Source organism: Cnephaeus nilssonii (genome assembly GCF_951640355.1).
Source record: "Cnephaeus nilssonii genome assembly, chromosome: 12".
NCBI lineage: Eukaryota > Metazoa > Chordata > Mammalia > Chiroptera > Vespertilionidae > Cnephaeus > Cnephaeus nilssonii.
Window position 1 is genome coordinate 58,569,970 of NC_137083.1, and position 25,216 is coordinate 58,595,185.

A 25,216-nucleotide genomic window follows, 5' to 3' on the forward strand; every position below is an offset into this window, starting at 1 on the left:
TTAAAAAGAGCAAAATTGTATCACATAAGTTCTCAGATTACGAGGAGAAAAGGAGGCTCAGCAGAGGCTCAGGCATACGGCATGAAGCTGGGGGACTGGCTCGGGGTCCATGGTCTACCGGCACAGAGGACAAGCACTCTACCCAGCCTGCTCAGAGGAGCCACAGGCCATAGCAGGCTGAGGGCCTGGCTGAGGAGTAATTTCTAGGGCCACTACTCACCTTAAGAGCTTCAAAGCAGCAAACAAACAAAAAATAGCTTTTGATCACTACTCTCAGTGGGGCCTCTTATAAAATGAATCCACTATAGAGTCTCAGGGGTGGGGGCCTGGGCTAGAATCAACTGTTCTACAGATCCTAAGACCACTGTTCTCAAAGTCCCCATTATTGTGAAAGGAAACAGAATAACTACCCTGGACTAAGTACATCAACTCATTTCCATAATCACCACATTTAAATCCTTAAGATACCCAAGTCTTATAGACATAGGCAAGAAATTCTACCCAAGACAGAACTAAAAACTTTTCTCAGACTCCGGGCTGCCGTGTAACTATTTATTCCTACAGGCATGTTTACATTCACTCATTCATTCAGTGAAAGTCTGAGGACCATATTAAGCATTATCATAAAAAAACATTTAGAAAGCACTCCATAAACATAATGCTGCCCCAAGTAAGTTTTAAAGCCATTATGTCTCTAATATGAGAACACACCCACAACTGAGTACTTATTAAATATCAGACACTTTAAAAACAGGATCCTCCTCCACCCTAAAACCTATGAGGTAGCGGAGTTACTACCTGCATTTTAGAGAGGAAGAAAGTGAGAAACAGTGGTATTTAGAAACTAACCTACATGCATGGGAGGGATAAGGTTATTGGGAAACCTCTGTACACTCCCCTCAATTCTTCTGTGAACCTTAAACTACTCTGAGAAATAGTCTGAAGTAACAAATGAAACAAGCCTAAGTCTTGTAAGTATAGCACAGCCGGCCTAGTGGACTCCAGAGCCTGTGCTCTCTTCCCATGACACGTTATTCTCACTAAAAGCATAAAAACTGTCAATAAGAATGGCTGTAAGTGGCAGTAGATGGACTTTATTTCATATTCTGCAAAATAAAAATTTATGCTGAGAAAGTATAAAACATGTTAACAGATTGGTCAATGTTTTTTTATTTATTTACAAGGCCACTGGACTATTACTCAACATGATGATAAAGTAATATAATGACAAATACCATCTCTGTTAATATATTACTCAAACTGCCCAGTAGTCAGGGAGACTACTGAATTGGGTCTCTACGTTAGTAACTCAACTGAGGGACTCCATTTGTAGATTTGACACTGACACCAATAAAGTCTGCAGGAATCTGTGATCAAAAGAGGGCTAGTAAACCAGAAGAGAATATCAAATTGATATAACATAGGAAGACATCTACAAATGCACTGGTTTTAACACCAATATGACAGAGGGATGTTTCTACCAAAGTATGAAATACACTGACCAAGTAATTCTTCTGAGGTACTTACTAGTCCTAGAATTCAATGACTGGCCTTGTGCAATAAAATACTGACTAACCAGAATCTAACTGGCCAGCATCCTTAAAACCCTAATATTTTAAGATCACTGCTCTTTTTCTCCACATCAACAAATTCCCCTATTTATTACTTCTCAACACTGTTAGTCTACTTCCAGCCACTGGCTTCTCCCTATCTATAAATACGTACTACTTCTACCTTCTCAACAAAAATCTTGCTTTGGTCCCCATGGTCTACCTATAATCTTGTTTCCCTTTGTATTTAGGTTCCAACTTCAGAAACAGCCTTCACAAACATTTATTTCCTTTACCCTGATGTACTTTACTCCTGATTTCTCTCACAAGCTCCAGTCGCTGATTTGGAATCATATATTTCACTGACATAGTCACATACTTACTGATAAAATCAACCTAAATTCTGAAACCTAAATCATCCTCCCAAAAAAATCAATAATTCCTTCTGTCTTTTTTGTTTGCTTATAGTTTTTTATTCTCACTGCTCTCCAGATTTAAAACTTCAGAACCATCTTTTGATATTCCTTTATCCTTTGTGTCCATAAGAGAGTTAGTCCCCAAGTCCATTAATCATTCTTTATGGACTGTAATTTTTGTCCTTTCTTGTCCATTCTGATAGCAACCAATTAATTCAACTCAGTTTTCCTATTTAAATTTCTGCCTCTCACCTCTTACTCTTCTAGTCTTTTCCAGACGCTATCAAACACTTGCTGCTATTACCATAAGGCTACTCATCTCACAATGTACAAACATCTGATCTCAATATGTATTTCCAATAGTATCTTATTCTCCTTACAGTGAACCCAACACTAGTCAAAATCACCCACTTTAGCTCTAGTCGGTTTGGCTCAGTGGATACAGGGTTAGCCCACAGAGACTGAAGGGTCACGGGTTCAATTCTGGTCAAGGGCATGTACCTTGGCTGCAGGCTTGATCCCCAACCCCCATCAAGGCATAGAGGCAACCAATTGATGTGTCTCTCTCATATTGATGTTTCTCTCTCTGTCTCTCCTGCTCCCTTCCACTCTCTCTAAAAATCAATGGAAAAATATCCTCGGGTAAGGATTAACAAAAACAAAAAGAAAAAAAATCACCCACTTTACTCTTCCCTGAATATGGCTGGGCCTTCCATTCCAGAACGCCTAACCTAGCTTAGCCTCTCTCCTAAATAAATCCTAAAAAATCCATCCAAAAACAATTCCACTGCTTCTCTTCGACGAGTCCTTCCCAGGCTACTCCAGGCCAGTGGTCCCCTTTTCTGAACTCTTAAACTACCAGTTTTACACATTATTCAGTAGCTATTCATCAAAAACTGCCTAATAATATTAATTATTTCATGAAAAATGCCTGACCACCTTAAATGTAAATGCTATAATCCTTAAAAGCACTATATTTTTTTACTCCCACCATAGAGCCATGCAACATACCAGAAAACCAAAAAGAAAAAGTGACTCACTGATTTTTAAATAATATGTGAAAGGAAGCCTTGATATATACACTGAGTGGCCAGATTATTATGATCTCTGAACGCATAATAATCTGGCCACTCAGTGTGTGTGTGTATATATATACACTGAGTGGCAGGATTATTATGGCCACCCCATCGGTACTTCGATGGGCCACCTTTTGCCTTCAATACTGCGGTGATTCTTCTTGGCATTGACTCCACGAGATGTTGAAAGGTGATGCAAGGAATCTGTCACCATGCCTGATGAATAGCACTGTCCAGTTCTGTGAGATTTGATGGTTGTGGAACCAGCTGCCTGATGGCTCTTTTAACTTCATCTCACAAATGCTCAATTGGATTGAGATCTGGTGATTGTGGGGGCCACCTAAGCAAGGTCAAGTCTCCCTCATGTTTTTAGAACCACTCCTGCACAATACAAGCACCGTGGCATGGCGCATTGTCTTGTTGGAAGAAGCCATCTCCTTTGGGATACGCCATCAACATGATAGGATGAACTTGATCAGCAATGATACTTAGTTATGTTGTGCTATTCAGATGTTGTTCCACACAAATTAAAGGGCCCAAATCATGCCAGGAAAACATGCCCCAAACCATAACACTGCCCCCACCAGCTTGAAGGGTTGTACTCATGCATGTGGGGTGCATGCTTTCATGCTGTTTCTGCGAAATTCTCACTCTGCCATCTGCATGATGCAACTGGAAACGTGATTCATCGGACCACATGACTTTTTTCCAATGCTCAACTGTCCAATCCTTTTGTTCCTGTGTGAATTGGAGACATTTTACCTTGGTAACTGCAGACAGCAAAGGTGTTCAACCAGGCCTTCGGCTTCCTTATCCCATACGATGCAGTGTACGGCTAATTTGCCTACAAACGTCAGGTGGTCATAATAATCTGGCCACTCAGTGTGTGTGTGTGTGTGTGTGTGTGTGTGTGTGTGTGTGTGTGTGTATTAGAGGCCCGGTGCATGAATTCATGCATGGGTGGGGTCCGGTCAGCCTGGCCAGAGGGAGGGGACATGGGCGGTTGGCCGGCCTACTTGCTGGTCAAACTCCTGGTTGAGGGGACAATTTGCATATTAGCCTTTTATTATATAGGATATACACTGAGTGGCCAGATTATTATGTGTTCAGAGATCATAATAATCTGGCCACTCAGTGTATATTATGATATACATATTAGAGATAGTCCCCAAAACAGAATGAGCTCTATAAATGAGTTTTCAGTATAAAACCTATAATAGAGCCTGGCTGGCATGGCTCAGTGTTTGAGCATCGACCTATGAACCAGGAGGTCACAGGTTCAATTCCCGGTCAGGGCACATGCCCCAGTTTCGGGCTCGATCCCCAGTGGGGGGCGTGCAGGATGCAGCCGATCCATGGTTCTCTTTTATCATGGATGTTTCTATCTCTCTCCCTCTCCCTTCCTTTCTGAAATCAATAATATATATATATATATATATATATATATATATATATATATATAACTATAATAGAAGAAAAATAAAAGAGGGAAAGGTATAACTTTATTCATAGGCTTTGCAGTGTTTATTTTCTTGATGTATTTTGCACCTTTTTCACAACACCATTCACCACAGCCAGAAAATACTGCTTTAAAACAGGTAAAGTGTGATTTTCACACCCAAATTGGTAAAAATGCATTTTGAAATATCTCAAAGAACGAATAAACCCCTATTCCTAAGATGCTTTAAATCTGACTGAATTCTGCTAAATCTTCTACTATAACCACATAAATATAAACTATAACCACATAATTTCTTGGTGATTCTACATCATTGTGGATAATGTACTGCATCTGCTAAATTATACTTGAACATCCTAAGCACTCACCTGTGAGTGTCTGGGGAAAATCACTAAAGCTTGGAATTCTGGGGCAAAGGGCATTACATATAATATCAAATACATCCGGCCCACAGAAATCCGCAGAAAGTAATCCTGTGTTCTTGCTAGCTCTGAATTCCTTCATATCTCAGACACTCATTTATTTTCTCTTTTTAAGGACCAGAAATTGCTGTTTCTTATTGATCAAGAGTTCAAAAAAGAAAAGTCAAGTTTATGGGTGTTTTTAAGTTTAACTTAAAAGGCATTAATTTGTCAAACCAAAGATAGGAAGTATGAAAACACGGTTGGAGAGCACCTGAAATCTATATATCCCAGTGAGATCATGATTCACTATACTTTTTTGAGTACCTGGTATGTTAGATAGTTCTGTGGTTGAAGCAAAAAAAAAAAAAATAATGCTTAAAAACACATACAAATTAGGGTGGTCGGGCATCTCCTCCACTATAATATTTAATTAGTAGTTGCTAAGATGCTAGTCTAAAATATAACGATGTATAAAGCAGGGCTGAGATTTTGAGATTTATAACTTGATATAAAATTGCTAGCATCACTCTGAATAAATTTGTCATTTACCATTTAATCCTCTTGAACACATTGCCTGTGGGTGCTGGTGGTTATACACACACAGTCTTCTAAAACTAAATATGGAGATTATAGGCTTAAAATGAACACATTGCCTGTCCTCAGCTTCTCTGTTTATCCAGGTAGCTACTCAATGAAACACCCCAATCCTTCTAGGTATTTAATGTGATTGATTCCTTACAGTAACTTCCCAGCTTACAAAATCCTCTCCTTGTCTAAGAACTGGTCCCCAACCACACAGTGGACTCTGGTAGCCATGCTTTTACCCTGGAATCCCACCCTCTTGGCCAGACCCTATTCCACCAGGGGGTCCACCAACCCTCAATAGCCAATCAGATTCACTTTCCCAGGACCCTATTAAGGGGATACAGTCTCTGCTGGTCAATGTAGGTGAGGAGATATAAATTCTTTCGGGCAACTACCTTTCTATATGGATGGAAAATCAAAGAAAGCCCATCTGCACAGAGAGAATAAAGAATGAACTAGATGACCAGAGAGAGAGAGAAACAGGAGACACACAGGAGAGAGACTTAAAGGTTGCAATCTGTTTTCCATAGCTTTACGTGTCTCAAATGCAGGTGCTGATAAGGTCTTAGGTTCTCTGCCCTTTGGTTCCACAATATAGCCTCAGAGCCTTTAATACACTGTCATTTTCTGTAGGATAACTTGAGTAGGTTTTTGTTTCTTCACTAAGGTAACTATGGATAAATGAATATAAACCAATATGCATCTAGTGACATGTATATCACATACACTGTTTTTGCAGAACACTGATATCTCATGATAACAGCAGTGGATACCAGTTCTCCTGACCTACTTCAAATGTTCAATGATTTACAACAAAGCTACACTGTATTCATCCCCCTTGATGAATCTGAAAATTAGATTTCTTTTTATGTTTGGAGCAATACAGTGAAAAAAATCACCTTGAGCTCCCAATATGAACTAAAACTCGATGTCTTGGGCAAAATGTCTTGAATGCGCTTGCATGAAATACTGTAATTTTTATTAATTTGCTCTTTAAAATGCAGATGCCCAGGAGTTCTGTTCCAGGCACAGCAAAGTAGCTTCCAGTGAGCTAACCTTCATACTGATAATAATTTTAAAAGCTGAAGAAACATGTAAAAAAATTAAAATGTGACGTGCCTAGAGATGAATCAAATTAAACAGAAACGGGTGGCTATGGTCCTAGAAAGGCAGCGCCCAGGTAAGTTTTCCCCTGGCTTTTCCGAGACAGCACGTCCCATCTCCCTGGAGCAGGGTGGGACCCAAGCAGAAGCCACTGTGTCACTGGACAGAGGAGACAAGGCCTAGGGACAAGGATCCCAGGACACCAGAGTTTGAGAAGAGAAATCGAGACAAGGATAAGAAGCAAAATCAGTGAAATACAGCCTTTAATCTACCACCTTAATCCCAGAAAACATTACAATAGAGAGACTGAGACAATATAAAAATATTTTTAAATTATTGAAAACTATTGGATTTCCCTCCCCCCAGACTTGCTAGTGAATAAAATATTAATGACAAAGGAAGAAAAAAAACAGAAAAAGTTATTTTTTGAATGTAGCAGTCTCATTTCCCCATTGAATAAGGACTAAAATATTCCACAGTAAGGAAACCAGAAGAAAAATAAACAATCATTTTGAAAATAGAACGGCTGCCTGCTTAATTACACTCATTATCAATGGCAATTGTATAATTAAAACCACTAACAGTGTAGTCTTGTGAATAATCCTCACTCTAGTGTTCTAAGTAAGACAAACCCCAAATTCCAAGAGTACATGTACTTTCTGGTCCTGTATCTAAGCCCTTACCAACAATGCCCCACTACCTCAACAGCAGAGTTTTTAACAGAGAAAACCCAGTTTTTATAGCTTTCAAAATAAAGCTTTCACTTATTCCAAATTTAACATATATTTAAGCAATGCATAAAGTATGCAAGGTATTGTGATAGATATATAAGCAAGACTCAAAAAAAAACCCTTCCCTAATATAAAAAAAGGTGAATTTTACTATATGTATTTTTTTTTAAAAATTAAGTGAATTAAAAGCCAAATCAGTCAGTTCATCCTTCCCCCTAAGGGCTTATCTAGTAGTGAAGACACCCATGAATGACTCCAGTGCAGAAGAGAAAGTAAGCATCAGGACAAAGAAACTGCTGTGAGCATCTGAAGAAGGGCAAGACTGCTTCTAATAGGACAACGAAAAACACGGTACTAAATAATGACACTATAGGACATACATATAATCTTAAAAGGTGCAAACGACCAAGAGAAAAATGACAGAAGGAACAGAAAAAATAAATAGTGCTAGGGAAATTCAGGGTATCTCTAGTGAACAGCAAATAGCTCTGGAGACGTAACAATGAAGCCTGAGAGGTAAGCAGGGGAAGGTGAAAAATGGAAGAACGCATCAGGCCCTTCAACACCAGGCTCAGGTGATGAAGTAAAACACAAAATGACAAGGCAACAACAGGTTTTGAATAGGTAAGTAAAATGTTGGTAAATATTCTTTAAGTAAATTATCTGCCAGTATCTATATATATAAAAGCCTAAGCGACCATTCAACCATTCGACCAGTAGCTATGACACGCACTGACCACCAGGGGGCAGATGCACATCGCACAGGCATGGAAACATGGAACAGACTGATGAATCTCAGAGAGAAGGGGGGAGGGGGAAGGGCAGGAAGAGATTAACCAAAGATCTTATATGCATACTAGAAGCCCAGTGCATGAATTCGTGCACCAATGGGGTCCCTTGGCCTGGCCTGTGGGGATCGGGCCAAAACTGGTTCTCTGACATCCCCCGAGGGGTCCTGGATTATGAGAGGGTGTAGGCCAGGCTGAGGGATGCCACAGGTATAAAATAATAGATCAGAAGGCAATGGGATTTTCGATAAAATAAATGATTAAGGAAATATTATAAAGGGAGAGGGACAAGAAGAGAAAATCTACCAAGACAGATCAAGAAAAAAAAAATTTTAAACTAAAGTATTGTTAATAAGATTGTACATTACAGGACACATTTGAGAGTCAATGCAGAGAAAAAATATAAACAAAATTTAACCAATTATTCTATGAAGGAAATAGGAGAAAAAATAAAAAGTGGCTAAAAGATTGCACATATGATTATGGAATTGTACACCTAAAATCTATATAAGTTTATTAACCTACATCACCCTAATAAATTTTTTATTTTATTTTTGTTTTGTTTTTGATTGATTGTTGTTGGGGTTTTTTGGTTTATTTTTCTTTATTGATTAACCCTTTGCACTCGCTTGCTTTTTTCTTGATTCCTTTATTCTAATGCTAACCGTGTCGAGTCACACTCGACATCCGAGTGCAAAAGGTTAAGGTATTACATATGTGTCCTTATCCCCCCATTGCCCTCCCACCACTACCCCTATTCATGCCCTCACCCTCCTGGTGTCTATGTCCATTGTTTAGGCTTATATGCATGCATACAAGTCCTTTGGTTGATCTCTCCCCTTTACTCTCACCCGCCCCTAAATTTTTTAAAATTTACACACACACACACACACACACACACACACACACACACACACAACTGCACATCTGAAAGACTAAAAAATTGTGGTTCCAGGAGCAATAATCAGGAATGCAGGAAGAATGGTTTGAGAGAAACAATACATTTAGTTTCAAGTATACTCTCTTGTGAAGCACACAGTGTTCATATTCATGTGTGCCCTCAAATACACAATTGTGAAAGGGGAAATAATGTTGATGAGGTTTCCATGATTTATACCTTAATTAACTTTAATTAGCACGGTTAACTGTATGTCTGCATGGCCTCTGAAGGATCTTTGATTATTTGTAATTTGATTTTATCCCATAATATTTTTAAAACAGCTGTGTTGAGGTATAATTTACATAGCATAAGATGCACCTTGTGTAGTGTACAGTTTGACAATTTTTAAGTCAATATATACAGTTGGGTAACCATCACCACAATTATTTTAGAACACTTCCAACACTTCAAAAAGTCCCCTTATGATGTTAGCTGCAGGTTTTTCACAGTCTTTTCATAGAGAAAGTTCCTTTCCAGTACTAGTTTGCTGAAGGTTTTTGTGTTTGTTCTTTAATCATCAATGGGTGTCCAGTGCTTTCCTGTGTATTGATATGATTATGTAAATTTGGTCCTTTATTCTATTAATATGGTTAGTATGTTAACTGATTTTTTTACAAATCCCACTTAACAATAATACATAATACAGTTTATATGTTGATGAATTCAATTTGATAATATTGTGTTCAAGATTTTTCCACCTCTATTGTTTCCTGTGCTAGCTCACTTTTTTATCAGGGTAACATTGACCTCAGAGAATGGAAAGTATATCCTCATCTCTAATTTCTGAAAGTGTCTGCAAAGCATTGGTATTATTTCTTCCATAATGTTTAATAGAACATTTGTATGGGTGACGTATGTGTAGGAAATTTTTTTACATTGCTTGTTTCTTATAGGAAAATTCAGATTTTCTATATCTTGAATTAGGTTTGGTATTTTGTGTCTTTCTAGGAATTTGTCCATTTCATCTATGCTATCTAATTGGTTGGCATAAAATTTGTTCATAATAATTATTTATAATCTTCTATGACTTTCACATTCTTCCTCCTTTGGAAATACTCCGTCTCTAAAGTCTCCTACTATGACTTCTTTCTGACCACAATATTTTATCTCTTCCCAACAAATACAAGGTGGGACAAAAGTAGGTTTACAGTTGTGAGTGTGTGAAGCAGAGTTTATTCTTGCATTATTTATTAATTATATTATTTTCCATACAAACAACTGTAAACCTACTTTTGCCCCAAACAACTGTAAACCTACTGTTGCCCCACCCTATATATAACTCTGCCTTTTGTTTGTGCTAAAATTCTAGAAAGATTGGTCTACACATAGAAATCACTTGTAGAATTACTTTAAAATAAAGATACATATGCCCACTTCAGAACTAAAAAATGAAAGGGCAATACTGACATGTAGAAAAAGTCTGTGCTAGGAATCGGTTCTACCACTTGTAAGCTGTGTGACCTTGGCAAGTTACCTAATCTCACTAAGCCTTACTTCCCTCATCTATGAAATAAGAATAACAACAGAATCTACTGCGTATAATCACTATGAGAATTAAAATAAATAACACATAGGAAATGCTTACCACAAAACAGGTCATTATTATCTATGTCGATTCGGTTCTGTTGGTGTGTTTGTTTAATGTATCCCAGAAACCAAGTAACTAATACATTATATCTTTGTGCCTTAGAACCTTGGTTTCCACATCTTTAAAACAGGAATAATAGTAATACCTACCCCATATTGTCGGGATAAAATGAGTTAGTGCTGTAAATCACTTGGAACATCACTTGGAACATACTAAGTACTTTATAAGTGTTATTAGGTAAATAAATGAAATTATTGATGTATCATATCATCTCCTCATTGCTATTATTCCTCTCTTTCTCCCTCTCCTCCTCCTCTCTATAATAAAGGCCTCAATCACTAAATCCAGGCTAGTACTCATTCTCTAACCTTTGGAAGGCTTTCTTTCACATCAGTGAGTTTAATTGCCATATTTTCCTTCCCAACAATTTGAATAATTGATATTTTTAAAAAATTTTGTTTACAGTATTACCTATAGTATTTCTTGCTCTTGTTCTCTTCCATTTGAGTTATCTGTACATTTCACATGATTCCCAAATCTCCCTCTGCCACCATACCTTCTCCAAAGCTCCAGGGTTTTACTGCCACTGCCTGCCCAGGTGTCTGCTTTTCACCTCAACTGGCCATCCTGCACTCCTCCTGATAAACCTATCCCACAACCAGTTACCAGACCAAACTCACTATCACAGAGTTCAATGTCATCATTCTTCTGCTCAAAACCTTCAATGGCTTCCTCCTTGCCAGCAAAATAAACCTCTATCTCCTGTTATTCAGCACCTTCCACGGCTCCAATTGCCTTCTGACGCCTTCCTTCCTATTTGTTGTTTTCAAATAACTACCATTTAATTAAACTACATTATTTCCTATTCCCTAAGTACGTCCCAAGGTTTTTGGTCATGTCTGAGTTTGTCCTCCCTGCCCCTAAGCTTGTAATTATCTGTTTCATCTATCATAAACAGGGGAATGAAATCAAGAAAGTGAATTTAAGTAGAACTGGACTAATTTTAACAAACATGTACTCCATTCAGATGTTACAGATCAGAGTCCTCATGCCCAGAGGCGATGCCAAACCCCAGGCATGTGGAAGGAGAGGCAGGTGTTACACCTGGGAATTTTTTCTTCTCTTGGAAGTGATCGCTATCTCCTTCTCTTACAAGTTCCTTCTGCAGTAGGTGTTTTTTAAAAAATGTTTTTATTGATTTCAGCAAGAGGAAAAGAGAGGTGAAGGAAAGAGGGATAGAAATATCAATGATGAGAAAGAATCATTGATCAGCTGCCTTCTGCATGCCCCACACTGGGGATTGAACCTGCAACCTGGGCATGTGCTCTGACTGGGAAGTGAAACCATTACCTCCTTCCTCGTTCATGGGTGGACACTCAACTACCAAGCCATGCAGACCAAGTTTTTTATGTCACTTAACCTTTCTCCTATGATGACAACTAATAGCCTGTATCTTCAAAAAATACATAAATGTGTAAAAACGTTGCTGGGTAGGATAGACCTTCCTTATCCTCTTTACCGTCTGGAGTTCAATATCCCATCAGTAGGCTGACACAGGAAGTGAGATTATCAGACAACCAGTGACCATATCACCAAAATTTATGGATTATTTTCTGGTTCTCACATCTTTAACATACTCATTTTAGATCAACACCAGACATTAATAATTAATATGTTACGTAACATAAGCAAAGGGAGGGAAACAAATATATGTAAAAATTGTAAAAAATACTTGATTAATCGAGCTCATATTTCACCATTACATGTATAAACATGTGTATATACTATATTTGTTCATATAAATGTGTGTATGTATGTAGTATGTAGTGTGCACATATATATATGGCAAGAATAAACTTGAATGACCACACTGTGTGGTCAAGTCATGGTCCCTACCATCCATCTTATGATGGATGTTAACTATGATATTTCACTCTCACTCAAACCCACATACATTTCTACTTTACCTGTCGTTATTTGCCTTTTCTCTTGACTCTCAGTTCAGGCCATGCTTTTTCTTCTATCTCTGTTAACATCGAGCACAGTATCTTGAACAAAGTAGCTGCTCCCTAGTAGGTTTCCGAGTCTGAGAGTAAAATGCTCTGAAGGGCGGTTGCTCATTGCTGTTCTACATTCACCCGTGAGTCCTCGGAGTGGAACACAACACCCAGGGTGAAAGTCGAAGCTTTCAGAGCTCCATTAATTTACTCACAATTCAGGAATACCATTTATTAAATTTCTGCTCCAATGAGATAAGTGCTACCCTAATGACCTGAAAGAGTTAATGCATCTTGGAAAAGACCCAAATTGCTCTCTAAAGACAGTTTATTCAATGAAGTGACTACAACCCAGATTTCAATTAGCAGTTCAGTTACTAAAGACTTCTTCATTTCGGTTATGTGCAATCTGTGAACACTATGCCCACAAAAACACGCTTTGCTCATAATTCATTCACAATGGAATCGGAAGGAATAACAAGTGCAGATTTAGGTCCAAATAACGTTCATTTTGTACCTACTGAGTGCCAGGTTCCATGTTAAGTACACTCTCACTAGGATTTGAGGGGCACACTGGAAAGACTGGGAGGTGACAGGGTTTGGAGGCACTGGGGATACAAAGGACACGAAACAAAGGGCTCATTTCTGTGAGGACCCACAGAGAAGCTCTTCACTGAACCCATGGAGGCTCTTCAGAATCAGGTCTCAGTCTATCCCAGTGGTCGGCAAACCGCGGCTGGCGAGCACATGCGGCTCTTTGGCCCCTTGAGTGTGGCTCTTCCACAAAATACCACGGCCTGGGTGAGTCTATTTTGAAGAAGTGGCGTTAGAAGAAGTTTAAGTTTAAAAAATTTGGCTCTCAAAAGAAATTTCAATCGTTGTATTGTTGATATTTGGCTCTGTTGACTAATGAGTTTGCCGACCACTGGTCTATCCAATCGCATCTTACCCTCTTCGGTGTGAATCATGTATATGTTAAGGTACTCGCTGCTAGGAACACATGTATGTCATTCCTCTCTAGGAAGTTCTTCCCACGTGCCTAAATTCTAGCCTTCCTTAAAGAACCAGCGAAGCTCCTAACACATGCACAAAACCCTCTCTGACCAAGCTGTCTAAAGTCACCCTTTAAATTCCTGCAGACCCACAGGTGATTAGCTGGATCTGGCAATTAGTTCCACGCTGCTGTATGTTTTTTTCCTGTATTTATCTCTTGAACTCCCAACATGGCTTGACAAGAAGGCACTTTGTCCAACACCTCCCTGTGTTACCACAAATGCATCTCACATTGAAGTACCTTAACCGAAATCATTTATAACTGCGGCAGAAACTTAATATCGCTCTTTCTAGACTTCATCAACTTTTACATCTACATGATTTTGACTATAACATAAGCAAAAGTATTCTGTCTCAAGGTGAATAAATATGTATATATGTATCTCCCTTGAGTGAGATACTAACCTGATGAAGAATAACCGTGACAGCCTGGTTAAACAAGAACTAATCCTATTTTATCAGTTTTGTTACAAAAAAGGAAAGAAAGAAAGAAACCCAAATCTATAATAGGTCTGTGATTGTTATACACTATTTCTACTAAAATGGTGTGGGTTGATTCAAACCATGCGATTAAACTATTTCATTCATCTACTACTCACTTGAGGTTAGCCCATAATTTGAAAGGTTAACCAAATTAACTGGACTGCTAGTTTAAGTTCATTTATAGTAAATGTAGAAACTCCAGGGTCCAAAACTGGAGTACTACTTCTTGATATTTCTGTCACCCAATTTAATTATTTTAGATTGGTTTTTCTATTTAACTTTACTTCTCTTTGTTTTATTTTGATGTTTTATTTAAAAGCAATATATGCTCATAAATATTTCAAGCAGTACAGAAACACATAAAGATTCAAGTATTCTTTAATAGTACTGTTATATGTAATACTAGAGGCCCGGTGCACGGGATTCATGCACTGGTGGGGGGCATGGCCTGCAGGGATCAGCCTGACCACCAGGGGGCAGCTCCTGCGTTGAGCGTCTGCCCCCTGGTGGTCAGTGTGTCATAGCGACTGGTCAACCAGTCGTTCTGGTCATTCTGCCATTTGGTCGCTGGGCTTTTATTATATAGGATATTCTACTGAGTTGTCTTTGTTGATACTTTGTTTCATTATTTTCTCTTGTCATTCCCCTAAATACTAATAAGCAGTGTGCTGTGCAAAGTACCTAAGAAATGCACTATCTGCCTCTATCAGAGAGCCTGATTCTACCAGCAAGTAGGAAAAAAACCTGCCAGATTGGCAGCATATGGTCCAATGGGATTCTTTGGGCTTTGTATGGTCCCATTTGCCATACAACACACCACAATTTGTTAATTATTGACAACCTACACTGACCTGTTCCAACACATTTAACTCCTCTTTTCTGCCCCCACAACCCAAGATCAATGTCTGAGCTGCTGAAACACCTGCGTTTAGAAAGAAGTTGCATACCTGAACCACTTCTCTCTCTGAAATCTACATCTTTTCATTTTAACTCTCAAAAAAAAACAATGCCATCCAGTAGAGAGATGTGATACAATGCAACATGGCAGGATATGAGAAGGACTGTTTGTAAACATGACTTCAGAACATGAGAGGGAGAGGAAACTGAGCCAAAGTCCCCTAGTTATGAAAACTGCCACAGCTCCGCCTAGTTATCCTTGTCCCTATCCTACCCCTCAGTAACAAGCTCATAACATAAAGCCAGTCATAGAAGAGAAAAAGACAGCATGCTATTTAAATACCAACCATGTTAACTCGGGAGCAATACAGTACAATTCAGGTACCTCTTGTTCTCTGCTAATTGCTTGAGGCATCCTGCTATGGAGAAGACTGCGACAGTAGCCAGGCCCTAGCCCTCTTTAAATGCCAGCTCTTCATAAGAAACTCCAAAAAGGTCTTAATTGCATTTACCAGGAGCTCATGAACTTTAAAAGTTGCTAATCAGATTTCCATGTAAATGGAATGACGATTAAAGGTTAAGTACAGGTTTCTAAAGTTTCAGAAGTTGAGAATATATTGCCCTTCACAGGGGGGAAAAAAAAACTCTATCAGCCTTGACAGGAACTAAATATCTTAATTAAAAATGCAGAAGTACCATGCTTATTTTTACCTGAAGTTCTATTTTCAAATGTCAAAGTTAATCATGCACTTGAGTAAAAATGTGCAGCATTCACTCTGCCAAAGAAGAAGCGCCTTAGCATTCTTGTCTGCAGCAACATCTGCAGGTCTCCAAAAATGTCTCAGGTGTCCCCTCCGCCACGGCCCCTGCCTGTGCTGCAGGCGAACCTTCCACAGACAGCCCGTAATTGCTCTCCATCTGAGGAGTAATCGAAAGCCACACGTCTTCAATCAAGTCTGCTTCATATTTATGTGGCTCCGGAGAAACACGAGGAGCTTCCTCCATAAATCCGCCGCACCTGTGTCCCTGGAGTGACATGTTGACAAATGCGCATGACATCTCCTCCACCTCCAATACGAATTTCTAATTCTTTGAAAGAATATATTTGATCAATTACAGTGTCATCACAGTGAAAAAGCAAAACCATGTCTTTGGAGTGCACTTCACAAAATTGGCGAGTGCTTGTTTTCTGCAGCAGGATAAACGGCAGATCCCAAACCCCAGAGTCAGGTCCTCGTCCCGGCTTTAATGCTCCATCTCAGATCCTCCAGCTCAAGAGGCGCTAGGTACAACAACTGCTGAGCACAATAATGACTAAGATGAATGGCTGTGTAGTGCTCTGCACAAAATAACTGCACAGCTCAGATTCAGAAAATATTTGGAGTGTATTATCTAGCCAGTAAAAGTAAATAATTCTTCTTTAAGCTCAATATACACACGCGGGAGGAAAAAACTCCTTCTGCAACCCTACCGTTTTTCCGCTTTTGTCTCTGATGATACTTCTGATTCACCTTTCTTTCATTCCTTGTAAAAGTCTGAGAAAGTTCTGTGTTTGTTCAATGCGAAGTATCTACAGCGCACTTTACGAGAGCAGCACAGGCTCCTGTGTTACTGCCAGAGCTACAGCCACCGCTGCTGTTAAATCACTTCCAGTAATTGTGCTACTGGGATTCAACTTAGCTACAGAGCAAAGCAAAGCTTGTGAGCTTTACAGAAACCTGTAGGTGAAAAAGTAGTACAATAAAATGGTTAGCCAACTTAAGGTGAAAAATAAAAAAGGAAGCGGGCAAGAGACGAATGTTTAAATGGTTCCTTTTGAAAACGCCTCAGCTACATTTATGAGGTCCTTTTAGCAGCCTCTGCAATTGCCTCTCAAGGGCTGGATGACAATGGGCTATACCCGTGGTCGGCAAACTGCGGCTCGCGAGCCACATGCGGCTCTTTGGCCCCTTGAGTGTGGCTCTTCTACAAAATACCACAGTCTGGGCGAGTCTATTTTGAAGAAGTGGTGTTAGAAGAAGGTTAAGTTTTAAAAAGTTGGCTCTCAAAAGAAATTTCAATCGTTGTACTGTTGATATTTGGCTCTGTTGACTAATGAGTTTGCCGACCACTGGGCTATACCAACTGGAAACGAGAAGGGGCTTCCTCCCCTGAGGATAAAGCTCCAGTTTTACATTTGGTTCAGTCCAGCAAGTATCAGGAGGCTTTACTGAGCAATCTGATGGAGAAAGTGGTCCCACTCAGTATGGCGAGCCCTAAGCTGGAGGAAGATGGGTGACGGAGCCACCACACCTGCTTCTTTCTGCTGCCCCTGTGACACCAGTATGCAGCAAGGCCGTGGGTCAGGGATGCTGAGATTAGTCTGGGTTGCAGAATTTCTCAGCAGAAAAGCATCTCATTCTCCTCTGTATTTCCCCAAAGAAGCTTACACTAAGTCTACTGTGTGTGTGCACTGAACCCAGCTGAGTAAACGGTTGGAATGCAGATAAACTCGGTAAGACTGGCCTCATTAGTGCCCTGTTCTCCTGAAGTGGGTTTACCCAACAAGATGATCAGGACAGGGGTCCATAAAGACAAACACAAAATCCCCTGGAACTGGTCTTTAAAAACAGCCTCTTAATGCCTGAGCAGAGTGGCTCAGTGGTTAAGTGTCGTCCTATGAACCAGGAGGTAACAATGGTTCGATTCCCGGTCAGGGCACATGCCCGGGTTGTGGGCTCGATCCCCAGTGTGGGGCTTGCAGGAGGCAGACAATCAATAATTCTCTCTCATCATTGATGTTTCTATCTCTCTCTCCCTCTCCCTTTCTGAAATCAATAAAAAGTATATATATTAAAAACAAACAAAGAAAAATAGCCTTCTATTAATCAATACCACCACAATACTCACCCCAGGCCACTAATCAGACTGACCTATGTAGCATGGAACAAAATCAAACAAGTGTGTCTCAAAATCAAGCCAACACATGTGCCTTTATTCAGAGTCCCACTAATTTGAATACCATTCCATTTCCCTCTGCCACATCAAATCCAACACCTTTCAGGCCCCACACAAGTATCAACTTTTCAATGGTGTTTCTGTTCATTCCGCAAGCCCTGAGTGGAAGGCACTGTGCTGGGCACGGCAGCACACAGCTGCACAGGACAACCTGTGCCCTGAGGGAGCTCACGGCGTTGCTCGGTGGTCGTGCTTCCTTTGAACCGGAGCACTGCTTCTCTGCTGGCTTAGACAAACAACGCTGGAAACAAACGTCACCGAATGTATTCCATCTCAAGGTGCAGCACAGCAGAGACTCCAGCTGCTGACTTGGTTCGTATCTCTGTTCTCCATAGACTCTCTGGCTTGTTTTCTGTCATTTCTTTTATTAGTTTAGAAAATATTTACAAATGCTTCCTATGTGGTAGGTCCTACCTAAGTACCTTAATTAGTCACTGCTGCTATGTGGAGCGACCCAGTTCTCCAACTCACCAATCTGTCCTTGGTCCTGGGCTCTGTGATGCCCAGCTGCATGCTGATGGCAGCTGCCCCAGCAGTGAGCTCTGAGAATGCGGGGAGGCAGGTCTACCAACAAGCACAAGATGACCATCTGCACCATTCAGAGCAGCTTATGGAGCTCAATCCACATCTCCTCAGTTTTCTCACACACGAGACACTGATTACCAGCGGTCGCCAACCTTTCGGACCTCATGGACCACCAGTGATCCGCGAACCACCAATTGGTGACCACCAGATTAGACAATACAGAATCTAGTTTTCTGTTAACTAGTATTCCCAATCTCCCCAGTGGCTCCATCTGAAGTTCCTTCTCCTGGGGGTGTTCAAGTACATGTTCATATGAATGTAAATTACGATAAGAAGGCCATAGACTTATCATTGCTGATAGTGATGTACTTTCATGCAGGGAAGATATAGTAATTAGCATCTATTTTTTTGGCCTTGGTACAGCTATTCATTCTTCTGGACCCATGAAGCCATTATCTGAACATTTTCTAGCCTAAGGTTGACCCCTCTAGAATCTAGTTACCCATATAAATACAGTGATCCCAGGATTCAGTTACAATAACCCACAAGTAGAAATTAGAATCGTTAATGACAATGTATAGGCTGGGATATAGTTGCTTCCATTTCCTTTACATTTACTTTCAACTGAAATGCATGTTTTACCAGTAAATAATAGCTTCCATGGATAAAGGCAGAACACAACTAGACTGAACGTAGCAAGGCAAACAAAGACATTCTGGTTTAGCCCAATGTGGGAGGAAACAGACTGCTCGCATAATTTATTATAATCTATATTCTTAGAGGGTAAAGCTATTATAATCAATAATTCTAAAATTAATATATAATATAATAATGAACATTAATAATATTTATAAATAATGTAAGTTTATGATATGGGACATTGTGGAGAGGGAAACAGCTGCACTGCTTATGTTTCAGGGAATTCTGCTTCTTTTGCTGCTTGAAACATCACTAGGACCATGGGTAGATCATAATTTTTAAATCAAAATAGCAATAAATTAAAACCCATAAATCTATAGAACACCAATTATACATATTATACATGTAGTTTTAAAGGTGCAGTGAACATTTTCCACTTGAACACTCACTAGCTCAACCTGGTCCATATACTAGTACTTCACATGACATGAATTTTCAGATTCATCAACTCCAAAACAGCTTTCAGAAAAACCTAGAACTCTCCATAGTCAAAGGTCCTACAGGTAACTGTAGAAAATAATGACTTTTTTCCCTCAAGTGTCAGTCTAATGATTAAAAATCTATGATAGGAATCCAGATGTAGTGTTCCTGAGCTTTGTCACGGAGAAGTAGAAAGTTGGCAAGATAATAACTCTACCACATTATAATCACACATTGTCACCTTAGAAAATCCTCTTTTCTTAGCAGGGAAGGAGTTCTATGTTTTGTGACCTTCAGCCTAACAATGAACCAAAGCAAATCCTCTGACAAATAAAGGTAGTGTTAGAGAAATAATTAAAAACATAATACAAAACATAGCAGAGTTGTTTCAGGATAGAATAAATTTCCTTTTAGGAATGAAGTAAAGGAAACATCTAATCTATTTGGAAACTGAATATTTAGAATGTTTTCAGTCCAGTTATGTGTGAATAGGTGTAAAAATGTAATAGCAGCCTGCCTCTAGTTTTCTTTAAATTGACATTTAAAAGTACCATGAACCACACAATTTAGAATTTAATCATATATTGTCTTGAAATGTCAGTGCTGGTTAAAATAATATTAGCTTGATCTCAACTAGGAAGCACCTAAGAAAAAGCATCATTTTCTGCTTTTTCTTTGTGTCCTTCATTATCCATAGTGGTTGCTCAATTCCAATGACGTGAACTTGGAAAGAAAATCATCCTGCTTTCAAAGTAAAGTTGTACATTTAACATTTAACGTGTTACCCTTAACTGTTTAACAGTTACATATTATAAAGGAAACTTTCTAAAGCAAAGAATACCTTGTTTGCTAAAACAACTAATTAACCAAGAGATGATACCTTTAGTATAGAGAATATATTCTCCTTAATACATGTTTAAAAAATTACCAACTTATATGTTTATGATTGGTTTTCCTTAGAAAATCTTCTTAAAATAGACACAACAGGAAAAATATATATGATTCTCTGGATGCCTTATAAAAAAGTAGCATAAAAGTTAATCTCTAACTTCAGAGAAATTACTTTTAAATTAAGTAAAAATATAATGTTTGAAATTTTCAGTACATATTTTCAATTTTTAAAGGGACAGAAATCTATATGCTATTATCTAAGAGCAAATGTAAGAGAAAAGGTAAATATTTCTGTTGACGATGCCCTGATATCAATACAAAGCAAATGCAATCTCCAACAGCAAGTAAGCATCGGTGTTCCGTGCTATCAATTACCACCAAGAATTTTTATTATGGAACTTTCTTCTACTATATTCCATGTAGAATCTGGTCAACCAACATTATTAAAATCACTGAACCTTATTGCACGAAGAAGAAATATATTTCTGCTTTCATAGAAAATGATTTCTATAACCCTGCTGTATTATTTATAGTTCACAATGGTTTTTATATTCTCACAGTCTACTACAGATTTTTCTTAGTGATTTATGTTAGGTTCTTGTAAAGCCTCGTTCATATTTATGGTTTATTCTCCTCCCAGAAAAGGTAGCAATCCAATCCATGTCTGTGTCATGATAAACTCACAGGCTGACAGAGGGTGGACACACGCAGACTTTACACAATGGGAAGGAGACTGATGAACAACTGGCGATGCCACTGTCAGGTGCTTTTCATACGGAGAAAAACACAAATGGATTAGAGAACTGAACAACTAACCTCACGTGACACCGTTTTAAACAGACGTATATTTCAAATGTCCATATACTGCTCATTTGTTCAGAGCGAACACAAAGGTTAGTAGTTCACATACGTAACATTCTGTTGGCTATTTTGTCATTATTGCTAAGAACGTGTTTCCACCGTGTACATTTGTTAGATTGTCAGTTACTGTCAACAATCCATAATGGTGGAGAATCAAAACAGCCTATTTAAAAATAACTTTCATGAGGGAAAAAACCCTATTATCTAGAATTGATTGGCATTAGCTATTGTGGACACGTGTGATGGGCAGAGCGGAAAGCGGGTGGGTGTGAGGATGACTCCTGACCCCTCACTATGTCTGTGCGTGGGGCAATGTTCTACCTCTTTTGTCACCAGCTTTCCCCTCAGACACGTTTACTGCCTCTCATATCCACACACGACACATCCCTGTATTTCTTAGATTCTAAAGTACACATTTTCTCAAATTTTGCACATCTGAAATAATTATAACATGTCTTTAAAAATAGGTACCAATAGTTGTTTTATAATAGATATACACTTCAAGGATCTTTTTTTCATTTTCTCCTAATCTTATACTTCTTAGTATTTTAAATCAAGGAAATGAGATATTCACTAATATTGCTGCTATGGGGCAATTACATCTAATCTAAGTTTTATTCCTCTTCCCTCCTCTCTGCTTTTTTCTTTTTGTCTTTGTTTCCCATATGCTTCGTGGGAAAAGCTTGGCTGTTTAAAAAATCACAGTATATTGGACTAATTATCAGACCCTCACTTCTGAGTAGAAGAAAAAGGTTTAAAAGCAGCACTATTAAATTGTACACTAAAATGGTTAAGATGGTATATTTGATGTTTTTACCATAAGTAACTTTAAAAAAAAGTAAAAGCAAGGTACCAGGTCTCTCTGGAATCACCCTGGTATACAGCTATGTCTTCTCAACTCAAAATCACTGACCTCTTTCCAACACACCCATTAGCTACAGCTGAGCAGGTCGACCCTATCAATACAATACACTAGCATCATGCTGAAGACCCCACTGAAGAAATCTCAGAACTGGGGACATTCATTCTTTCCCTAGCACAGTAGGTCATTGATGGGTCACCAGCACCTCAAATCCCTAAATAAAATCCCTGTAACTTTTTCACTGACTCAAGGTTTTTAAATAAAATATGCCTGTGGACAAGGGAAACCCCAATATACAAACAGAAATGAAAAATCTTAAATACTATGAGTCTATCAAGTGAATGAAAGAAAAATTCATTTGGTCAACAATGCAAGAAAGAAAATGTTATCTTATGTGAATAAATAAAGTTTTAATAAATGACCTGGATAAATATTTAGTGTAATTTCTGTTAAGCATATACATTTAAAATCCCATTTAAAGCTAAAGAAAATAAGCTTAACAGAGAAACTTGCCCTAAGCTACAAGTCAATAGGAAGTCTATGAGTAGAAATGAGAAACATCACAGACTTCAAGTTAAAATGTTAAGATGGTATTTGGCTAGTAGTATCCCACACAATCTCTGCCATAGACCCACTAAAATTCCAACGAGTGAAAAAGAGGACACAAGACAACTCACAATGCTGCAACTCTGTACCCACACACAACCACCCCAGAATCTTTAAAGCATTTCCACTAAATACAAGGTTGATGGGACAGGGTTAAGACCTATATGTTTTGGTTTACACTTAATGGTTTCAGGGCTGTACCAATGGAAGGAAAGTGTCTGCTCACTTGGAAGTAGGTACAAAAAGCCTTTCCCACTCTCCCATTGTCTGCATGCTCTAAACCAGTGGTCAGGAAACTCATTAGTAAACAGAGCCAAATATCAACAGTACAACGATTGAAATTTCTTTTGAGAGCCACATTTTTTAAACTTAAACTTCTTCTAATGCCACTTCTTCAAAATAGACTCGCCCAGGCCGTGGTATTTTGTGGAAGAGCCACACTCAAGGGGCCAAAGAGCTGCATGTGGCTCGCGAGCCGCAGTTTGCCGACCACGGCCCTAAACCAAACGAAAGTGTGTAACCGCCCACTATTACACAGATGCTGACCTGAGAGGCAGCCAGCCCTCTGCTCACCCCACACACACACAAGCACTGCTGTTCCTGCCTCTATTAGAATCAGCATGTCAAATGAAACAGCTTGCTAGCAAGGTGGAGAGGACTGGCAATGGAGCTCTGACAAATAGAATCCTTTTATGTAAAAGACCATAGATAAGGACAAAAATAATCATGGAAGATGCATTTGTGTTTATTTTAATATGCCATCTATTCTGTATTATCAGGGAGTCAGGTAGAAATGGAGGTTGAAGATTCCATCTCAAGGAAATAGATTTGAATTATAGGAAAACTAGGAACTGAGCTGGCAGATGTACACATGCAATTGATTTCTAGCAGTAAAACTCAGAAAATGATTTCATTAGCACCCAAGTGCTAAAATAATAGGCTAAGAGGCATCTTCAAATTCTAACAGTCAGCAAACCTTGGGGCTAGGTGATCTTCCTCTCATTTAAGAATGGGTCAACAGTAAAAAGAAAAGGCAAAGAAGAGGAAAATTTCAAGAAACTAGAAAGAAGAAAATTTCAATAAATTCTGGCAACTTCAGTAACATACAAGAACACATGGCCTCCTGAAATAATAAAAAATCTTTAAAGATAAAATGAGCAGAAAGAAAAAGACACCAGGATAAGATTAAAAATGGACAAAGGAAAGATGATAAGAATTGCAAGGAAAATAAAAATGCTATAACAGAAGAGAAAGATGCAGTAAAGGCCACAGGTTAATAGTTTATATTCCATAATATAAAATCAGAGGTGCAAAAAAACAAATCTGAGAAGTATTCCCAAACAGTGAAGATTGAAAAGGTTGAGAACAGATGATATGAAAACTTGAGAAAAGGGACTCAATTCAAGAATTAGAGGAACATTTCTTTTTAAGAAATATATTTATCCACCTGAAGCATATTTTCTTGCTTTCAGGGGGGGGAATGCCATGAGTAAAACAAAAAGCAGTTACCACATTGGGAGGTAGGGGTGACAATGAAATGATTCTTATCTAGTTAAATTCAATCTGTGATGCAAATAAAAAAATAGGCAGAATAAAGAACTTACATAAAGAACAAAAATGAGGTTAGCTTTATACTTTCTGTAACACTATATGATAGAAGACTATGGGATACTGTCTATAGGTTTTTAAGGAAAAAGTGTGTGTCCAAAAAAAAAATATATGCTCACATTTTAAAAAGTTTAGAAAACATATTGTTCATAGCACTGAAATTTATAATAGCTAAGATTTGGAAACAGCCCAGGTGCCCATCAGTAGATGAGTTGATAAAAAAAAAAAAAGCACTGTACATTTACACTATGGGATACTATAGATCAGTAAAAGAGAAGGAACTCTTAGCATTTGCAAGAGTATGGCTGGACCTGGAGAGTATTATGCTAAGTGAAATAAGCCAGTCAGAGAAAGGTAAGTATCACATGACCTCAACTCACATATGAAATCTAATGAACAAAATAAACTGATGAACAAAACAGATTCAGAGACCTAAAACCATGGAACAGACTGATAAATATCAGAGGAAAGGTAGGAGTGTGTGTGTGTTTGGGGTGGGGGGATAGAGAGATTAACCCAAGAACTTATATGGATATATGCATAGCCCATGGACACAGACAAGGTGCAGGGAGGAGGGGGTCAATGAGGGCAGAAAAAAAACAAACAGAGGGGACAAATATAATATCTTTAACAATAAAGATAAATGTTTTAAAAATAAATAAAAAGCTCAGAAAAC

The 25,216-nt window shown here is 38.7% G+C and overlaps 1 protein-coding gene across 3 annotated transcripts in view; it reads right to left on the reverse strand.

The window, feature by feature from the left end:
- Nucleotides 1-25,216, reverse strand: part of EXOC4 (exocyst complex component 4) — a 731,450-nt gene that overhangs the window by 527,285 nt on the left and 178,949 nt on the right. The gene's annotated exons all lie outside the window — the stretch shown is intronic.